The sequence below is a fragment of the Octopus bimaculoides genome, chromosome 16 (genome assembly GCF_046866305.1).
Source record: "Octopus bimaculoides isolate indiv1 chromosome 16, ASM4686630v1, whole genome shotgun sequence".
Taxonomy (NCBI): domain Eukaryota; kingdom Metazoa; phylum Mollusca; class Cephalopoda; order Octopoda; family Octopodidae; genus Octopus; species Octopus bimaculoides.
This window is the reverse complement of record NC_142943.1, coordinates 40,228,917-40,248,916: the sequence shown is the minus strand read 5'-3', so window position 1 is coordinate 40,248,916 and position 20,000 is coordinate 40,228,917.

Sequence of the window (20,000 nt, the reverse complement as noted above, 5' to 3'; positions counted from 1 at the left end):
GATGCATTAAGTATGATAAAAAAAATATTCAGACAAATACATAACAAAAACACCAGGACTAACAAATATAAATAACATACAGAAAATAGCACTACTAGGCACCGCACACATCCTACGTAAAACACTTTCAATACAGTAACTACAAGAGCATCACAGCAAACCACAGCACCTACCCAAGGCACATAGTGCTGCGCTCGGTAGTGCAATGAAAGCACATTATAAAAATAAAACTACTGAATAATAATAATAATAATAATAATAATAATAATAATAATAATAATAATAATAATAATAATAATAATAATAATAATAATAATGCCCTGATGCAGTACCAGACACTGGCTCTCATGGCTTCTCATCTTAACTGATTGGAAATGTTATCATATACGTTGTTTTGTCTTGGTATAAAAGATAGGCTGCAGCAATTATTCTGCTCAATACCACAGATTTGTTTGTCAGTTGTTTGACCAGTTGTTTGACCAGTTGAACATGTCCCTTAGTGACTGACGATAAGTGCAACTCTGATCACGAGTAGAAGTAGTGTGGGAGCATCATAGCCATGTGTTGAGGGGAATTTGGGGGGATTTGGTTAATTCACCTCTGGAAACATGCCTGTTTCGTTCAACATCCTTAAACAACCCTTATTCAGGAACCTTTTGAGTGGGATGGGCTATTCGAACTGAAAAAAATTCTAACTGGGCCCCATCTTCAAGGTCATGCGCTGTTTATTTTTATATGAGATCACGATGTCACGCATTTATGGTTGTGATGCATGTGCCTGGTCTACCCTTATAAGACGGGTAGTCATGATGGGTATATTGGGCTTCATATATATTACCCCAGTGTCGCTTTGATGCCATGAACTGCTCTCTCACTCAGTAATAATAATAAAGTGAAGACCAAATATATAGTGCATATGTTTAATTGGCAAAATATGACCATCCCCAAGTATAACAATATTTATTCAGATACATTATATATATTAGGTTCAGCTTCAAATACGGTTGACAAAGTATGCGGTTCGGATATTCTTTTCTATATATTACGTACATATCTTTTTGCGGTTCGTTCCTTTAGCTCAGAGATATTAGCGAACGATGTGGGATTCTACAAATAGTAGCCACATCTCCCTCTCATATGACACCATTAGTGTCTTCTAAATAAAGACACTTTGCATGCTGTAGCTTTCGCTTCACTGTGCTTGAGAAAGAAACTGGATTATAACAGTATGTTCGATCGAGAATATCCTGGGGTTAAACAACATATAGAACGACTGTAAGATGCAAAAATACACATTGAATAATCATTGTTTATAGAAGCCGCTACCGCTCTGTCAGCTATCTGAGAAGTTATTGCTGTTGATGTTTATTTATTTGACAGAAAATAATTGATATTTTTCTTCAAAATACCATGGAAACAAGACAATTATCATAAATTATTTACATCACAGGTAAATAGATAACAGAAATGACTGTGTTTTGAAGTTAATGACAAACAGTGTGTATTTGCAATTGTTAACCCTAGAAAGGGCGCAGTAAAATAAGCGTCAGTTTACTTCCGCTGCAGACCAGAAACGAAACACCAACAAAACATCGCATCATTTCTGATATGTTTTACAGCTCCAACGATACATTTTTTCCATTTCTTCAATTTCGGAACTGCAACCCTTGAAAATTTCTTCTGTCCCAAAATTTCCCCTGCAGAAATTGAACCACACTCATCCACGCTCGTTTATCAATCTCGCTAATGAGAAAGGGACTATGAAGTTCGTCCATCTACTGAGTAAAGGGTGATACTTTAGGGTGCGGCAAGTAAAAGATGAATTGGTACACACACGTATGTATGATGCTACTCACACACACATTTAAGTGTGTGTGTGTGTGTGTGTGTGTGTGTGTGTGTGTGTGTGTGTGTGTGTGTGTGTGTGTGTGTGTGTATGTATTTCGCTTTGGCATTACGATATTAGTAACCTGGTATAGAACTCAGTATACGTATGCTGTTGAAAGAAGCGTTAGTCGAGTGCGGGGTAGTAATAAGAAAAAAGATGACAAAGGAATAAACGATTATCTTATGAACTTCATCGCATCTCATAGTGGAAACATTTGTAAGCGAATGAAGTTCACAAGATGTTTGTCCCTTTGCCATCTCTTTTCTCATATATATATATATATAGCTTTATTTCTCTTAATTTAGTCCTGTTTTTTCTAACTCTATTCCTCTCCCTTTTTTCCTCTTCCCTCTTCCCCGCTTTCTTTCTGTTTGGATTTTGGCCATTAATATTATAGTTTTACCCATAAATAATACCACCGCACGTTAATTTATATCTTATTTTAACTGGATATGTTATCTTGTTCTAATTATTATTGTTCCCTATAGTTTTGAACTTAGTAGTTCAGTGCTTCATTGTATTATTCTATTTATACTGTAGAATAGATATATTTCTTTAATACCTTGACCTTAATTCCCTTACCTTAAATTTTTTCCAAATTCTTACCACTCCTTAGGGTATTGCCCTTCCATTTCCTTTTTTTTTTCTTTCTCTCGTGCTTGATTTACCCCTAACCTGCTGTCCACCACTACTTAACCTGCCTTCCTCTAAATCTGAAATTACTACTATCCCTCCAATTACATTTTAAATTCTTGTTTGATTCACTTGTCTGTGAAACAGCAGCATAGTCGACATGTGTTTTCTTCTCTTACTCTTGTTTTTTGCAAACATCTTCAAAATGACTTTCTAAAATGAAATTCCATTATGCAGCTGAGGAGTACGTTTTCATTGTATTTTCTGTGGTGTTCTCACTACATGAATAAATGGAGCTTGTACGAAGCGTACGTACTGCTATAACCTATTGAATTTTTGTTGCTTAACTTCAAATTTTATTCACCAAATCTCTTGATTTTGTTTTTGGTTTTTATCCTACCAAATTCTGGTGCCTCAAAAATTTTAAGTACCACATTTAATCTTTTGATTAAATCTCTCTCTCTCTCTCTCTCTCTCTCTCTATATATATATATATATATATATATATATATATATATATATACATACATACATACATACATACATACATACATACATACATAAATATATATACATACATACATATATATATATACATACATACACACACACACACACACACACATACATACATATATATATAAATGTGACAAAGTATATCCAAGACTTACGAATTATGAAGAAGCAGGCTTTAATTATTGACTGCTGTCCTACGTCACTATATCTCCAGGTTTTACTGCTCTTTCCTACCATTAATCTAATCATCATCTCTCTTAAAATTTCCATTTCTACTTACCTTACACGTGTGTGCGTGCGTGTGTGTCTGTGAGTGTGCGTATATATATATATATGTAATATGTAAGCATGTGTATATATATATATATATATATATATATATATATATACATAAATATACATGCATAAACGTGCACACATGTACATACAAACACACACACACACATACACACATACATATCTGTCTATTACCTACATATAAATCTAGTTGTAGATGTACATCGAGATTCGTGGATGGGGCATGTTTTCCTTCCAAATAATTAAATCGTTTTATGAAGAATTTGTTGCCTGCAAGTTATTTAGTAACATGGATCCATCGTTGAGACCGGGAGCAGTGTAAATAATTCTGTTACAGATAAACCATTTCCTGAGAAGCAAGACTTTTGTGGTTAATTTCTTACTGCGCTAGTTAATTAGATTCCTTGTTATAGATCGAAATTGAATCTTTCCTTGCGCTCCTCCGGTTTCTTAAATTATGGAGAAGATATAAGAAAGCCTGCAACTATTGAAAATAATAATAATGATAATAATAATAATAATAATAATAATAATAATAATAATAATAATAATAATAATAATAATAATAATCTCGATATTTTGAGCAAGTGAGGATATTTACTATCTCTTTTTTATTACATTAAAACTGGTTATCGTCAGCTTGTTGACAATTTGCTATGGATGTTATTTGCGGAATATCTACCTGATTTTCCAGAAAGAAAATTATTGTTAACGGGTTACTGGTCGGTCCTCAATGTCTGTATGAGCATTACATGCTTATGAAATATCTATTAGTGAACCTGTTATCTACAACAGTTAACTGAACTTGTGAAATAATACTTCTACCTGGACTAGGCTGGTGAAAGCTAAATATCGAAACTATAGATACTGCATAGAATCTATGATGATGTACAAACGACGTTTTACGTGGACATGTAATCATTAAATAGCCATTGATAACACGTGAAATGTTTTAAATATAGCAATTTCTTATTAGGATTTCATGAAGGATAAATTTTATTTTATGAAAATAAGCACATCGTCATAGAGTATCACGAGTTTACAGGGGAAGGTTACCTGATCTCTTGAGTTGTTTGCGATATATTTCTTATATTTTTAATAAGGAAACATTTAAATCTATGTTGAGACATTTCTTTCTAACATCCACATCAGCCAGATGCAAACAGCAACAACTTAATCTGCCCATTTATAGATGCCACATATACAGAAAAAAAAAACGAAAAAAAAAACGAAAAAAAAAAAGAAAAAAAATCAATAGACCTGGAAATACACACAAACGACATAAAAACACTGAATGGTTGTAATGCGTAAACCAAGCTAATGAACTAAAGAGCCTGTCTAACCAAATGGATACACTTTTTTTTTTAATTTAGGGATATTTGTCAGAATTATCACAAGGTATTCTTCAAAGATTATGAATCATTAAAAATCCAGTATCTTGTGCTTTACTAAGTCTAATTAAATCAGAGTTCCCAAACTGGGAGTAGATTAAATACCCAGCCGGAATATGTGCTGGATTCGAAATAAGCTTTATTTTTATAGCACTTGGGATATAACAATTTGCATTGCATACTTGTTAATTTCTGTGTTGCTAATGGAGCAGTCTAATTAAGAAGACTGTATTAAGTTCAGCTATCTGCCCATTCTAGCTTCCTAAATAAAAGAACTGATATCGTTATACGATATCATCACCATCATCATCACCAAGGTGGCGATGGCAGAATCGTTTACACGCTGGGTACTTCGTTCAACTTAATTTTCTCAGTTCAAACGGTTGGCTTTACTTTTCACTTTTTCGGGGGTCGTTAAAATAAGTACCAGTTGAGCACTGGGGTCGAACTGATCGGCTTAGCTCCGCATCCAAAATTACAGGCCTTGAGCCAAAAGTTGAAACCAATATACAGGGTGGTGAGCTGGCAGAATCGTTAGCACGCCGGACAAAATACTTAGCGGCATTTCGTTCGCCTTTACGTTCTAAGTTCAAATTCCACCGAGGTCGACTTTGTCTTTCACTATTTCTGGTTCGATAAAATAAGTACCAGTTGAGCAGTGGGGATCGATCTAATCAACTTACCTCTTCCCTCGAAGTTGCCGGCCTTGTGCCGATATTAAAACGTATTATTATGACAGAGCGAAAGTAAATTCACTTTCAAAAAGTTGCCAAGAGATTTTAAATAGGAGTAAAAATGTTGGAAACCGCTAGCTTATATATTCTATATGATCTCAGTCTAAGTAATTATAAAATTGCTTACTTAGAGAAGCTACATTTAACAGATTTCTCTCCAGAAAGCATTGTTACCTGCAGGCTGCTAGGCATCGTTTGTGCAGTTCCTCTTTCGCCTGTTTGACGAAAGCAGGTGAACCTGAAGGAACTCATTTATCTTCAGATTGTTCATATCGACCCATTTCGTGGACAGGAAGTCAACAGTGTTAAAGGGTGGGAACAGGAAGTTATAACGTTATTTACCTACGTAAACAGGATAAGCATTAAAAATGTACCGAAATAGCAATAACTGAGAATTGACACTACAACAGTGACATATCCCTAGCTATATTATGAAATTCTTTAATATGGAAACTATCTCAGCCGCGTTTTATTTTTTCGCATTTAATCTTTTGTTTGTTTTTTTTCTTTTCTTTTTATTTCCCAATGTCAAGTTCATAAAATGGCGTTCTGTAGGAAATATTCTAATAAATCTACAAGTGACGTATTATAGTTTAATTTCCACGGATATTTCATCTTTAACTTCTTATCATATAATTGTCTTTCATAAATTATGAAATATTATCAAAACCGAACATATTTCACGCTTAAAATGCGATGCTCAGTCAAAGGAGGGAGAGGGGAAAAGTCAGATGCACCTAATAAACTTTTTTTTACTGATTTAAAGAGTCTATTAAGTGCATCCGGATATATTTGTCTCGTATGATATTTGGATGTTTAATGTACGACATAGAAGAAGAAGAAGAAGAAGAAGAAGAAGAAGAAGAAGAAGAAGAAGAAGAAGAAGAAGAAGAAGAAGAAGAAGAAGAAGAAGAAGAAGAAGAAGATTGAATGGCGTTTAGAATGAAAACAAGATAAATTAGGTAGATTGAATAGCATTTCTAAGTGCAATATTAGTAGCAGGATTATTTATAAATGAAATGGATGTATGAATATATATATATATGTGTGTGTGTGTGTGTGTGTGTGTGTGTGTGTGTGTGTGTGTGTGTGTGTGCGTTTGATGCATAAGTGTGCGTATTACAAAACAACATGGAAAGGTTAAAATCAGAATGAAATCTTCCGGAGAATGATATGGCATTATAAAGTGTGGAAATTATCTTTCTTCACACTTCAACCATCAAATAAATCATTAAAAATCTCATATCGAACATTAAATTCGATTTATTCTAATACAAATAACTTATGATATTGACTTTATATTCGGAAATGAAACGCTTTAAAATGGATTATACTGCACTTTGCCTCCTTGAAGCACTAGAATAACCTCTGCTTTGTTTTACTGAGGCGAACCAAGTAGAATATCATAAACGGGACACCTCGTGCTTAAGTTATTGTATCTATATGAGAATATTAAATACACCAGCAAACTCTTTCTTTTCTGTTACGCTTCTATGTCCCTCATATTAACTTATATAGGTTTCTCTCAATATTGACCCAGGTCGAGTTTAACTTAATAACCTCACCTGCTAAAGTCTTCTGATTTTAAGACCACCATAACGTAATCGAACTGCTGTAGGTCAAAACATATTCGACGTTTTCTCTTATTTTTAGAGGAATCTATATTCAGTCCATTTTTTACATTTGTAGTTTTGTTCTGTAAGTTCAGGCATCAGAGTAAGCGGATGGTACGCTGCTCCAACTTTGAATGATTTTCTTTAAATTGAAGCAAACATCACTTGGGTAACTTTTAGGATGTATTTTCCCCAATGCAAGACTAATTTATTGTTCACGACAACGTTGCACCGAACTGAGTCTGAGCATTTTAAGATGGTGTCTTCTCAAGATAGTGGCGTCTTCTTAATTTGTTGGGATAGTTCATTAAAGTACCTAGATTCTCATACGTCTTTGTTATAGAATAAAGGGACCTCACAGGTGAGACTGTTCGATTAGGACCGAGAAAAGGTATAGAAAAGTTTTACGACACATGGTACTCTGGACTGGAGAGTTTCCGAGAGATCTTACCGTCAACAACTTTCTTCTAGCTTTCTGACATTGTCAGTCGCCGTGACAGGTTCTCCTTAGATAAGACAATATAGTTATTTATGTGTATCCTATTTTCCTAATTAGCTGAGATGAAATCGGGGCAGTAATTTATTTTATCTACCCCAAAGGTTATAATGAAAGGTTGACATCGGCGCGATTTGAACTTAGAACATATAAACATATAGCGGGGAAAACAAGGGTGTAATGATATACGAGAAAGGTGATGTTTAGTCGGGTACGGTGAATTCAATAACAGCAACATGAAAATGTGTACTGAAACGACAGGCGGCACAGATATATACAACAAATACATGTAATAAATAATAATAAATAATAATAAATAATAATAAATAATAATAGATAATAATAAATAATAATAAATAATAATAAATAATAGTGTCGCCAAACCATTTTGAAGGAGGAAATTGTATTTCAACAATTCAGCTTTGTGTAACTCAGCCTTTTGATAAAAAGGGAGTCTAGATAAACTATCAACTTGTTAAACAATTTGATTCTGAAAATATAGAAGTTTATATTACGCTTGATGTTTTAAAATAGATATGTTTAAGAAAGAAGTAAGTCTTCGTGATAATACGATGATAAATCACTTTTCTAAATACGTAATATTTCTTTAAGAAATATGCAATTTCTTGGTTTTAACCAATGCAAGGGAAATAGCTCACGCCTAAAATGTTTATAATTAAATGTAATGACTCATAGCCCCTATTCTAACATTTCATGAGATCTGTAAACGGATGCTTGCTTTACCATTTCAAACCACTTTTATAATCTGTGGAAGCGGTTATTCAGCTTTGTTTCAGTGGAAGTCTGTTGGAAATTCTATTCTGTTGCATGAACTTTGAGTTAGGAACCAATACAAGAAAGCGGTATAACTACGCGCGGGCGCGTGCCTATGTGTGTGTGTATGCGTGTGTGTGTGTGTGTGTGTGTGTGTGTGTGTGTGTGTGTGTGTGTGTGTGTGTGTGTGTGTGTGTGTGTGTGTGTGTGTGAATTAATATGTTATTACATCATCAAAGTAAAAGAACTGCTAATATACTGGCAGGGCAATGATCCAATTGAGATCCGCTTTTTAATATTCTGAATTCGTTGAACTGAGCAATACATTTAGAATAAATTGTGGTTCTCTCAAAATTTGATTTTGTTTTATTGTTAAGTAAGTTTATTTAATTTACTTCAATTTAATGGAGAGAATGTGTGAAGGACAGGAAGAAAGGGGAGACTAAGAAGGGAGGTTGGTTCCATGGTTTAGAAAATAGTAAAAGAAAAATTATCTATGAGCCATCAGCATAATTTGGATGAAGTATAAGATTTCAAAAAGTTGAGATTATTTCAAATTCAATTATATATTACAACAAATGATTTTAATATTGTAAATGTAAATATTTTTTTCTGTTATTCATAAAATTCTAAAAGCCCGCGAGTTTACAACAAGTTAATAACATTGAAAATATACGTATTTACTAATCAATGAAAACCACCTTGGAAAATATTCAGTTGATAATTAAATTATTAAGTCACACTTCCTTTAAATGGCTGCGGGTTTGTGACTTTTATCAAATGCAAGTTTCAAAGACAACACTTTTATATTTGAATAACTAGTAACTTATTACATTAGCTACAGAAATAAAATAAAGTAAAAGTCAATACCAACAGGATTAGAAGAAAGAAATTTAGGACATGAACTAGTTGCAAATTTTAGGGAAGTGAGTACGTCAAATTTTCTCGTCCGAGTCTGTTTGTACTAAATTCAAATCCTACGGACAGCGTCTTTCCATTTCGTTATCCGTGAATTAATAAAACACAGCTCAGATACAAATGACTACGCTTTCTGCGGACGTTTATGACAAGACTTTTCACTATTACTGTCGTGTCATACGTTCTATGTACTAAACTTTTAATGCCTTTTAATTGATTCTGTGAAGTAGTAACGGATGCCACTGATAAGCTGTGGTCGAGTGTTTCTATTATGGCTTATAGGAAGACCAGAACCCAGAACCTCAAACCAACAGACAATGCTTTAATACTAGTAGCCGACAATATCTGGCAAATGTGTCAATAGAAACATTGAAACATTGAAATATAGATATTTAATTGATAGGGAAAAGACAGCATTGGGTAATATACAAACGTAAATATTCTTTCATCATGCAGAGGAGCTTCCATGTAATTTATCTTATCGATTTGTCTTTTTAAGCATCAAATCATACTGCTTGTAGTATTTGTAAGACTTGGCCACTTCTAAATGAGATTAATGATTTAAAAATGACACATTTTACCTCCTGAGAATGAATGGCTATTCAAAGTGAAATTAGCATAAAAATGAAATTATTTAATAAAAAATATATTGCGTCATAAAATCATTTATAATGCTAAGGATGTGAACTTGTCTGGTCACTTATAACTTTTCATCAGCCAAATAATGAAACAAAAAGCTGATCATATTATTATAATATCTAGGTTTCTGAGGGATAGGTACACAAAAACACCTAATGTTAATTTAATTTTCTGACTGCATTATCTCAGTGTGTAAGGTTCGCAGCATCTGCAAGATTGTTCACTGTCTGTACAGAAAAAATTTGGTCGGGAAATCTTCGCTTTTAGTGTCTGTCTTATACATGACAAACCGTCTTGTGTGGAATTAACTCTAGTCGAATAAACTTTCAGGCGTTTTAAAACAAGAATTATGAGTAGGAAGGAGGCAGGACATTTGATCGCAGTATCTTATAACCATATTTTGTTTATAGAAATCACACAAATTGTAGTTTAACATTTGTTACTAGGATGTTCTAAATTCATGGAAATATTTCTTATAAATTAAAACCTTGTTATTAAACTTTTGAAAATAGTGACACTGCCTTGATAGGTGACGCGCTGGGTGGTGGGTAAGTAACCGAGATGAGGGATGGAATGATGGTCGGAACTTGATAAGTTCACAGCTTAAGGTTCGTTTATTCGTTCTTTCATTAAAGACTGCTGTTTTGGCTGTGCAGACTTAACCTTGAGTGAAATATATACATACCGTATATTATATATTATGACATTTATTTCAATTAGCTATTATACATTTTATTACATTAATTAAGAAAATAATTATTTAATAAATAATTAGATAATTAAATTCAATTAAGAAAATATGAAGTACGCCATAACAATAATTTAAAAACTTGTATAAATACTTTGCAAGTTATACCTCTAGCTGTTTATGGTTGGCCGAAATCATCTTGCCTAGGGTGCGGCGGGGCATCGACGTCTTCCTAGGATTCAGCGTCTAGACCAGGACTTCACTACATGCAGCGGTAGCATGTTATCGACAAACTGGCCTACAATCTGATGGACGCCAGTGCCAGCAGTTTTGGCAAACACCTCGGCTGACTTGCTTTCTTTGCGCATGGCTGTAACGACTGGCTATTGTCACTGCTACCAGAAGATTCCCTGTGTTTCCCACGGGAAGAACCGGTCTTGATCCGCTACTCAAACTGGATGGCATGCACTGGGTGTTTCCTCATGACATGCGACTTCTAGCTGTAGGGGCCCATCGCTTGTCCCTCGATAGTGGGCTCCTTAGATGACACATGATGCACCGGAAGTACAGGATTTTGCCATTTCTCTTATCCCTTGATGTAAGGACAAAGTAGTCCTCCAGGTTGGGCCACGGGTTCTGAGACTCCTAACTCTCAACCTCAGCGAACTCTGCCTCACCCACAGCCGTTGCAGATTCCTCAACAGGCACTTCATTTTCAGGCCGAACAAAAATGTCTTCATCTTCCATAAAGATAAGCAATAACTTGATAAGCCGATAACGTACATTGCTATCGCTGACACTGCAAGATTGTCTGTAATGTGACAACGTCGTAAGTGAACACAACTCAACACTACAGAATTATACGATGCTGCTCAGCTAACTGCTGCTGCGTCGACCAATCACGTCTTGTCACGTGTACACGCAGTCAGCCAATAGCGTTTCTGACGAACTTTTCGAGACATGCCCACAACAGACAGGAACAGACGTATGAATTTTGTTATCGGATTTAAAGTTAGAGGAACTAAATTTAGCGGAAGTTAATTGGTCTGCTGACAGTTTCCAAAATTAGCGAAAACGCTAATCTGCTAAACGGAAAGTTAGCTTCGCTAATTAGCTGTTAGCGGCTTAACGGAACCGTGCCTACCGCTGGTCACAGCAAATATTCTGCTCAATACGAAAGATTTGCTTGTCACTTGATCTTAACCACTTGAGCATGTCCCTTAGTGGCTGATAATATGTGCACCTCTGGTCATGAGCAGGAAGCATCATAGCCATGTGTTGAGAGGAATTCTTTGGATTTTGAATAAATGTAAGAAAATCAAGCTTTAAAAAGAATGTTAACGATTTTTCATACTTTGTGGGGTTAAGCAAAGAGGTAATAACAGTTGCTACCCAAGGACAAAAATCGTGTTACCCAGTGTAATCTATGAGCTGGCCACCAGCTGCGCTGGATTTAGGCATTTTCTATACACTACGTCCATTTAATACTGCTTAATCAATGTAAGCCCTTCTAAGTGAAATGTTATCAGTGTGCTCACTTTTAAATAGGTATTATCATTTTGGGGTCAATTCTATTTGAACTTTTGTGTTCGTATAGAATTACAAATATTGTTAGAAGTAAAGGGATTAATATTATAACAGAACAGAAGTCTTTACCATTCAGGTCGGTGTACGGAGAATCTTTCAACTCGACAAGTTCGAGATGATAAAAGTACAAGCCAACCTACAGAACATTAGATGAATGACTGGGTAACGACCGCTACAGGATTGGAACCCTTTCTCATGAAATAACATACTACACTTTGATATTTTTCTAATGTTTTGGAATTCAAATATTTCCCTTAATATCGGAAATGAGAAACATCTCGGATGGAAGCATAGAAATAGAGGTTAAAAGATATACAACTAGATTCTCTTTGTGAAATAACAGAACAATCGGCGAAGCGTCAGGTCTTAAAGAAATCGTTAACTAACGTTAAGACGCAGGTGTTTTCACCTGATTGAATTTTCTCTGATGTTTTATTGCGGCCTTTAAAATATACGAGAAAATTAAAACAATTTTCAGTGTTTGGAATGGTTTGTTCCAGTTTTCGGCTGAAACTTTATATTCCAGTATCGGAGAAATATTAGTGACGTAATAACAAGTTTTTTTAATGTTTTTATTTAAACACGTCTATAGAGATACTGAAGTCAACCTCTGCCGAGGTTGATAACATTCATTATCAGTTACATACCGAAGGATTCACTTAAATCATAACACTTTTACAACAATTAGTGTCGCCATTTATTAGCTACTCTAGTATTGAACGTTTATATACGATATAATCGACTGCAATCCTAAATCGATATTTTATAGAACATTAAGGCGACGAACTGGCAGGATAAGAGCGCCGGGCTAAATGCTTAGCGGTATTTCTTCCGGCTTTAAGTTCTGAGTTCAAATTCCTCTGAAGTCGACTTTGCCTTTCATTCTTTTGGGGTTGATAAAACGAGTATCAATCAAGTATTAGGGTCGATATAATTTACTACCCCTCCTCAAATATTTTAGATTATGTACTTATATCAAAGGATATTATATTGAACGTTGGTCTGTATGAATATGAAATGTTTTTTTTTTCTGTGCCTAAATATTTTACATTTGTTACTGATAAAATCTTTTCAAACATGTTTAAAGTCCAGTGACAAAATAGTAACGTTTGAATTTATAATCCAATTTTTATGTTCTGCAAGTCAAACATAATAGCGCTGCGTACCCAGTTTACGAATGGTTTGATTTCACTTTCGTTACTTTCAAATAAAGCAACTTGCACTGTGATTTCACTGATTGAAGCCTGGTCGATTTTCACTCAATACAATATTATAAAACAGCAATCACTATTCATAATCCTTCTTCCTCTCATAAGGCAACCATCTAAAATCGCCCTCGGTAATTTGGAAGATGTTTAAATTATCATGGTCACAGTCCCTCCTTTAACTTATAAGAAAACGTCTGCAAATATCGAGTAATACATGAAAGTTACTCGGAGAAATTGACTCAGAGATGTCTGTAGCTTGTAAAACAAGTAGTAAACTTGATGCTAACATATTTAATATAGTAGGTTAAAAAACTAATTAAAATTAAACTCGTGAACAGAAGAACAAATTATTAATTTAATAACGGAGAGAGGGTTGCAATGCTGGCAAAGAATGGGTATCAAGGATCATTATTTGATGCAGCCCGGCCCCCTTACAGTGTTAGGCGTAAGGGGCCAAAACACTTACATGAGAAGTGTTTCTTTTCTGAAGACCTTCCGCTGTTCAGCTCTCCCTTGTCTCTTTGTACCTGCTTCGTAATTGAGATTTAGTTACATTAGCTCCCTTTATAGCAGTAAATCTTTACCACATAAAACATCAGGCACTGACACCACAGCAATTTATTTAATTAAAATTAATTTAAACTCTGGGTTGTCTCCCTACGTTAATGATTCCCTTCCTCATTACGGGTATAATGTTAATGATCTCCCTCCTAATTACTGTAGTAATATCAATTAAAATTAGTCGTCTTGCGATTACAATAACGGCAGAATATATACAGCTATCAAGATCAACTATTAGAGAGTAATGCGTTAGGTAGAGACCCCTATATGTAATATACTATTTAGTTATTTAGTAATTAGGGCAGTGATTTTCTCTTTTTAAATTCAAATCTCATTTCTCAATTCCTAATTCCTATAACTTTGTTACAATCGGCAGATGAGATCGATTGAGATTCCCAGTTACAAAAACTAATCTGATTCTTTTACTCTGTTTCTGGTTTCTCTCATTAAGCTGCTGCCATGCTACTTCCAGAAGTATTTAGTGCATTGTAGCGACTCTAATACATATTCCAGTGCACTTTTAATTTTATTTATCTCTATTTTCCGAATGGCTAAGCGCATATATACTTACACATATATACCCTGATGCTCTATGTACGCTGCCAAATGCACATCGAGAGAGACAGAAACACACATGTATGCATGAATGCACAGTTTTTGTCTACTAAATTCCACTTAAAACCATTGATCACACTGAAACAATAGAAAATGCACCGCCCCATGGAATCGAGCCCGAAAACAATAGAGTAGATATAAAGATAACTCCCTTATTATGCATCTATCTGTATGTCTATCCCTTTAAATCTGAATAAAATTCTAAAAATAAAACTTAAACCTTAAATACAGGATAACACTGAAATTGTAAAACCTGCACATGCGATCTTCGTGTGGACGATAACGTCGTTTTTATTAGCAGTGAATAATAGCAATAGAAATGCAGAGAGAAATATATTCCTAAGAAAGTAAACCACGTCAAAGAAAGAACGAAGAGAACAATCTGAAGCAGACGACATCCGGTAAAGGGGGGTAACTTCGCCGCTTCAATGATGAACGTCGACTTCATAGCACGATAGACAGAACTGAGCTTACTCGGAACATAACAATGCTAACCGATGAGAATATTGCAGCACGCGCACACGCACACATACTTAGGGAACAATGCAATTGTATATATGGGGTGTGTACACAAAGATGCAAAAATATGCATAGTCACTTTCATAATATATGCATACATAGCCATCAGCCGGATGAAACGTAGCCAAACCGAATTTTACAATATAAATATACGAATACCTGAGTGGTAGGAAGTTTGCCTCCGAACTACAAGACTCCGGGTTCAGTCCCACTGCACGGTATCTTGGACAAGCGCTTTCTACTATAGCTTCGGGCCGACCAAATGCGTGTCAGTGGTTTGGTAGACGGCCTGTGTGTGTGTGTGTGTGTGTGTGTGTTGTTTTGTCTCCCGCCACTGTTTAACAACTGCAGCTGGTATATTTGCGTTCCCGTAACATAGCGGTTCGGCAAAAAAAAGAACGATAGGATAAGTACTAGTCTTCAAAAAATAAGTCCTGGGGTCGATTCATTCACTTAAAATTCTTCGACGCAGTGCCCATGCATGGCCGCAGTCTAAAGACTGGAACGAGTGAAAGATAAAAGATACATGAATATAAATAATGTATGTGTGAGTGTGTGTGCCTGTGTGTGCGTGTGTGTGTGTTATTGAATATATTGATTACAGGTGTGCGTGTGTATGCGATGTGTGCATGCGTATGCAGTGTATTTGTACGTATTAAAGAGGTCAATATACGGAGTAGAACAAAGAAAATAAAATCAATGAACGCTGAATATAAATGGTTTTATAAAAGATGATAATGAGAACAATCAGATTCCAATCAAAACCAGTGAAGGCAGGAAAAAAAACGAAAGAAAGAATGGAAAAAAACGACTGAGAAAAAGAGAGGTGAGGAGAGTAGAGAAATATGAGCAATCAGAAAGACACTCGAGATATGAAAGGGCAGTGTCTAACAAAAGAAATACCATTTTGTTTTTCAAGTCAATGCTATTAAGAAATATAAAAATGAAGTTTCATAATTTGTCAGAGAATGTCTGAGACAATAGGTCAAAATAATTGTATTGCTGATATTCTTATATTAACGACTTGGAATTATGATGTAGAATAGGTCGGTTGCCTGCTGGGTGAAATGGAGAAGACACGAGAGGAATGATAGTAAATATGTATTTTTCAAATGAAAAGAGATAAACTGAGACTTGAGATTTTGAGAAAAAAAATATCATTGAAATAATTGTTAGAAAGTGAATATTCCTAATCAGGGAATGAAAAAAATATTTGATAAAAGAAAGAACAGATGTGAATAAATAAAGCGTTAAAATATATCAAAAAGGAACTCAGAATGCAGCCATTTTTGAACAATATAGTTAAATGAAAAGAGTTCTTGGAAAAGAGAGCGTGGGTGAGTGAGAAAGGTGAGAAGTTTAGCGGCATTATGAGTATGCTGTAAAGTAACTTACAATTTCAAAAAGAAATTCCTGTATAACATAGAAGCTATTTCACTGGTTATCATCATTGTCATCATCTTTATTGTTGTTGTTGTTGTTATTATTATGGCAGCGGACTGGCAGGTTCGTTAGCTCGCTGGGAAAAATGTTTAGCAACATTTCTTCTAGCTGTACATTCTCAGTTCAAATGCCACCGAGGTCGACTTTACTTTTTATCCCTTTCAGGGTTGATAAAATAAGTATTAGTTGATCACTAAGGTCGACTTGACCCCTTCTCCAAAACTTTAGGTTTTGCGCCTATGATAGAAAGGGTTAATACTACTATTACGAGCTAAAGCGGCGAGCCGACAGAATCGTTAGCCCACCGGGGAAAATGCTTTGCGGGATTTCGTCCGTCTTTGTGTTCCGCTGGGGTGGATTTTGCCTTTCATTCTATCGGAGTTGATAAGATAAGAGAGTACCAGTTGAACGCTGGGGTGGATGCAATCGACTTACTACTCTCCTAAAACTGCTAGCCTAATGCTAAAGCTTGAAATCATTATTATGATTGGGACCACCTTCAGTAAAGGTGGCGACTTAACAGAATTGTTAGAGCGTCGAACAAAAGGCTTAGCGACAGTTCTTGATTCATTTCCTTTTGAGTTCAAATTCCGCCGAGGGCGACTTGGCCTTTCATTCTTTCGGACTCGATAAAATAAAATACCAGTCAATTAATAGAATCGATATAATTTACTAGTTCTCCCTCACAAATTTCAACATTTGTGCCAGTAGGAGAAGGAACTGACAATAAGAAATGTGGGCGGGCAGGGAACTTGCACAAATGCTTAGCGGAATTTCTTCCTGTTGAGACACCCCCAGCAACTCCAGTGTTACCACGAACATCAACTAGAAAAACAACGGAAAGAACGACCCAGCGCACTTCTCAAACACACACTCTCCCTTTCTCAAATACACACTCACACAAACAAATACACACCCACACCCCGAGCGATTCTATAGACACTGGTTTCTCTACATCTCAAAGACGAGAAAGAACCCCCAAAATCAGAAAAGAAAAGAAGTGACACAGGAAAAAACACCTAGCCTCAAACCAACACTCACACCAGAAAACACAGGAAACGCTCTCACGACAAACACAGACACAGCGAAGATAACACCAACCCCCACCAGCTCCACAGCTGTTAATACAGCCACCGCTACTACCAACACTATCACCACCCCACCTCGTCCACAAAAGAAAGCTTACACAATATGAGTCAGTCACGCAGACACCAGATGTTCTGCTTATGAGGAGAGCCAACGAAGAACTGATGGCTCTCAGTACACGAAATATAGATATCAAGCGAGGAGTGCACTTTGCGACATTAGCACTTTTAAAGTGCCAGAAGATTTAATGTGCCACAAGATATACAGAAACATTAGGAACCTACTACATGGGAACCCCTAATATAAATTCCACCAGCAGACTTTTAAAGAGGTTTCCCTGAGAACTCCAACCAGATTCTGAGGTCGGTCAAACCAACCAACAGCACCGAGAGGATAAGTAACACACTCCTTTCCTTTCAACGCTTTGCGGCCAACATGGTGATTATTGGAGTAAGTTGTAAAATGTACATGGCCTGGGGTGGTCCTAGAAGTAAGGTCGCTTGCTTATCGAACTCAGGTCGTTACAGCTAAATGTGATAGCCGCCAATTAGATCAGGGTTTCTGACACGCACACACTAGCCCCCATTTTTTAGGGCTTTAAGATCTACACACCTTCGGCTCCACCTGGAATGGAAGGCGAGGCAGGGTGGTAGTGCTGTTCATAAAACCTCTGGATCTCGTGGTAAGGACGATCTTTCTGCATCTGGACGGTAAGTTGGTTATCCTGGATGTGAGCAACATCGACGGTAGTGCTTTAGACAAGTGGCTGTGTACACCCCGACTGGTGCGGGCAGGCAGATTTTTGTAGACGTTCGGAGGTTTTCCTTGGGACATCTCTCACTTTAGTGCCAGTGGCGATGGAACGCCGTCTTGGATGCATATCTGGATAGGATGGGGATAGCCGATTGGAGAGGTAGGCGTAAAATGCTCACAAACCTGCTCAGTCACTTCCAACTGGATGACAGATACCAACAGAATTTTCCAACAGCGACAGTGAGGACATGGGCAAACAGTATCGGGTCTTCCAGATTGAATCTAGATAGAGCAATTTGTTGGTTTGTAGACAGAAGTAGCATAAGTTGGAAACTGCACAGATCACAAAATTGGGATCTATAGATAGGATCCATAGGAAGAGCCCAAGATACTGGAAAACGCTGAATGCGTCTTTCCCGGCGCGTAAAGCATTCAAAGACCGGGTTAACGAGTTAGTCCATCGGAAGTTGTCGGGTGCAATCGACAACAACCTATGGTGGACAGTCTTGAAGAGGGCTATTAGAGTAGAGACGTTAGGGTTTAGTAAAGAAATGGTGTTAGAAGAATCTAGAATAGAAGGAGACCTAGTTACCAAGCTAGAAGAAGCACTTAGAAGCTGGTGACGAGATTGGCTATTGATCAATTCTTCAATGCTAAGTATGAAGACTACGTTGTACATCGCTTCCATCATTTACTACCATCTTACCGAAATCCCTTGCCCTACTTCGTGGATGAACAAGCTGAAATGCTCGCTCATCCGATTTCTGTGGAAGTTCTATAGGGAATTAGCGGCGGGTAAGAGCAGCTACGTCCTCGGGGAAACTCTGGACGTCGAAATAGATCAATTAGCTGGTCATTTCCGGAGGAATTTCGGTCCCGGGCCAATGGCTAATTTCCAAAAATCCCTGGTGAGCTGACAATGCTACCGGGGTTATCTGCCAGTTTCATACAAGCTCAACAGGCACGGAAGTGCTGTCAGGTGGACCTGTCCGAGATGTGCGCAGTGCGATGAAACCGTTCTGCATGCACTCGTCCAGTAACCGGGCATCGTTAACTCGAGGAGCTTTGTCGAACAGATGTGTTCTTTTAACCGGGAAGGGCAGGCAGTTTTCCCCTGTTTCGTGGCTATGGCGAAAGAGAGGTTGAAAGTATTGAAGGTAGATACTTTCCTCTTCGACCGAGCCCTCATCGACGTTTTCAAGTTCTACTTGAAAAGGAAAAGGAGAGTAGAGAGAGAAGCGCTGCCCGCCAACCCAGTATTTTTGTTGAAAGGTGTGTGATTGTGGCGAGGATGGATCACATGAATGGGCGTACACTGAACATAAGCTTGTAGGCGGGAGGGGATGAAGTGCTTGCCAGGAGTGCCCTTGACGATCGGGGTAACCAGGATATGTAGGATCCTTTGGAAATCATGGGTGGAAATCACGTCTTTGGTGAGAATTTTATTGTTTAAATTTGGTTAATTGTTACTGCTTCTATTGTATACACATGTTTTTGTGCTAAACTTCACTTATCCCATGTCTTGCATTATCCTTTTTGTTTGTGTTTAGCCCTTGTGGCCAATAAAGAAAAAATAATATTGTTATTATTATTATTATTATTATTATTATTATTATTATTATTATTATTATTATTATTATT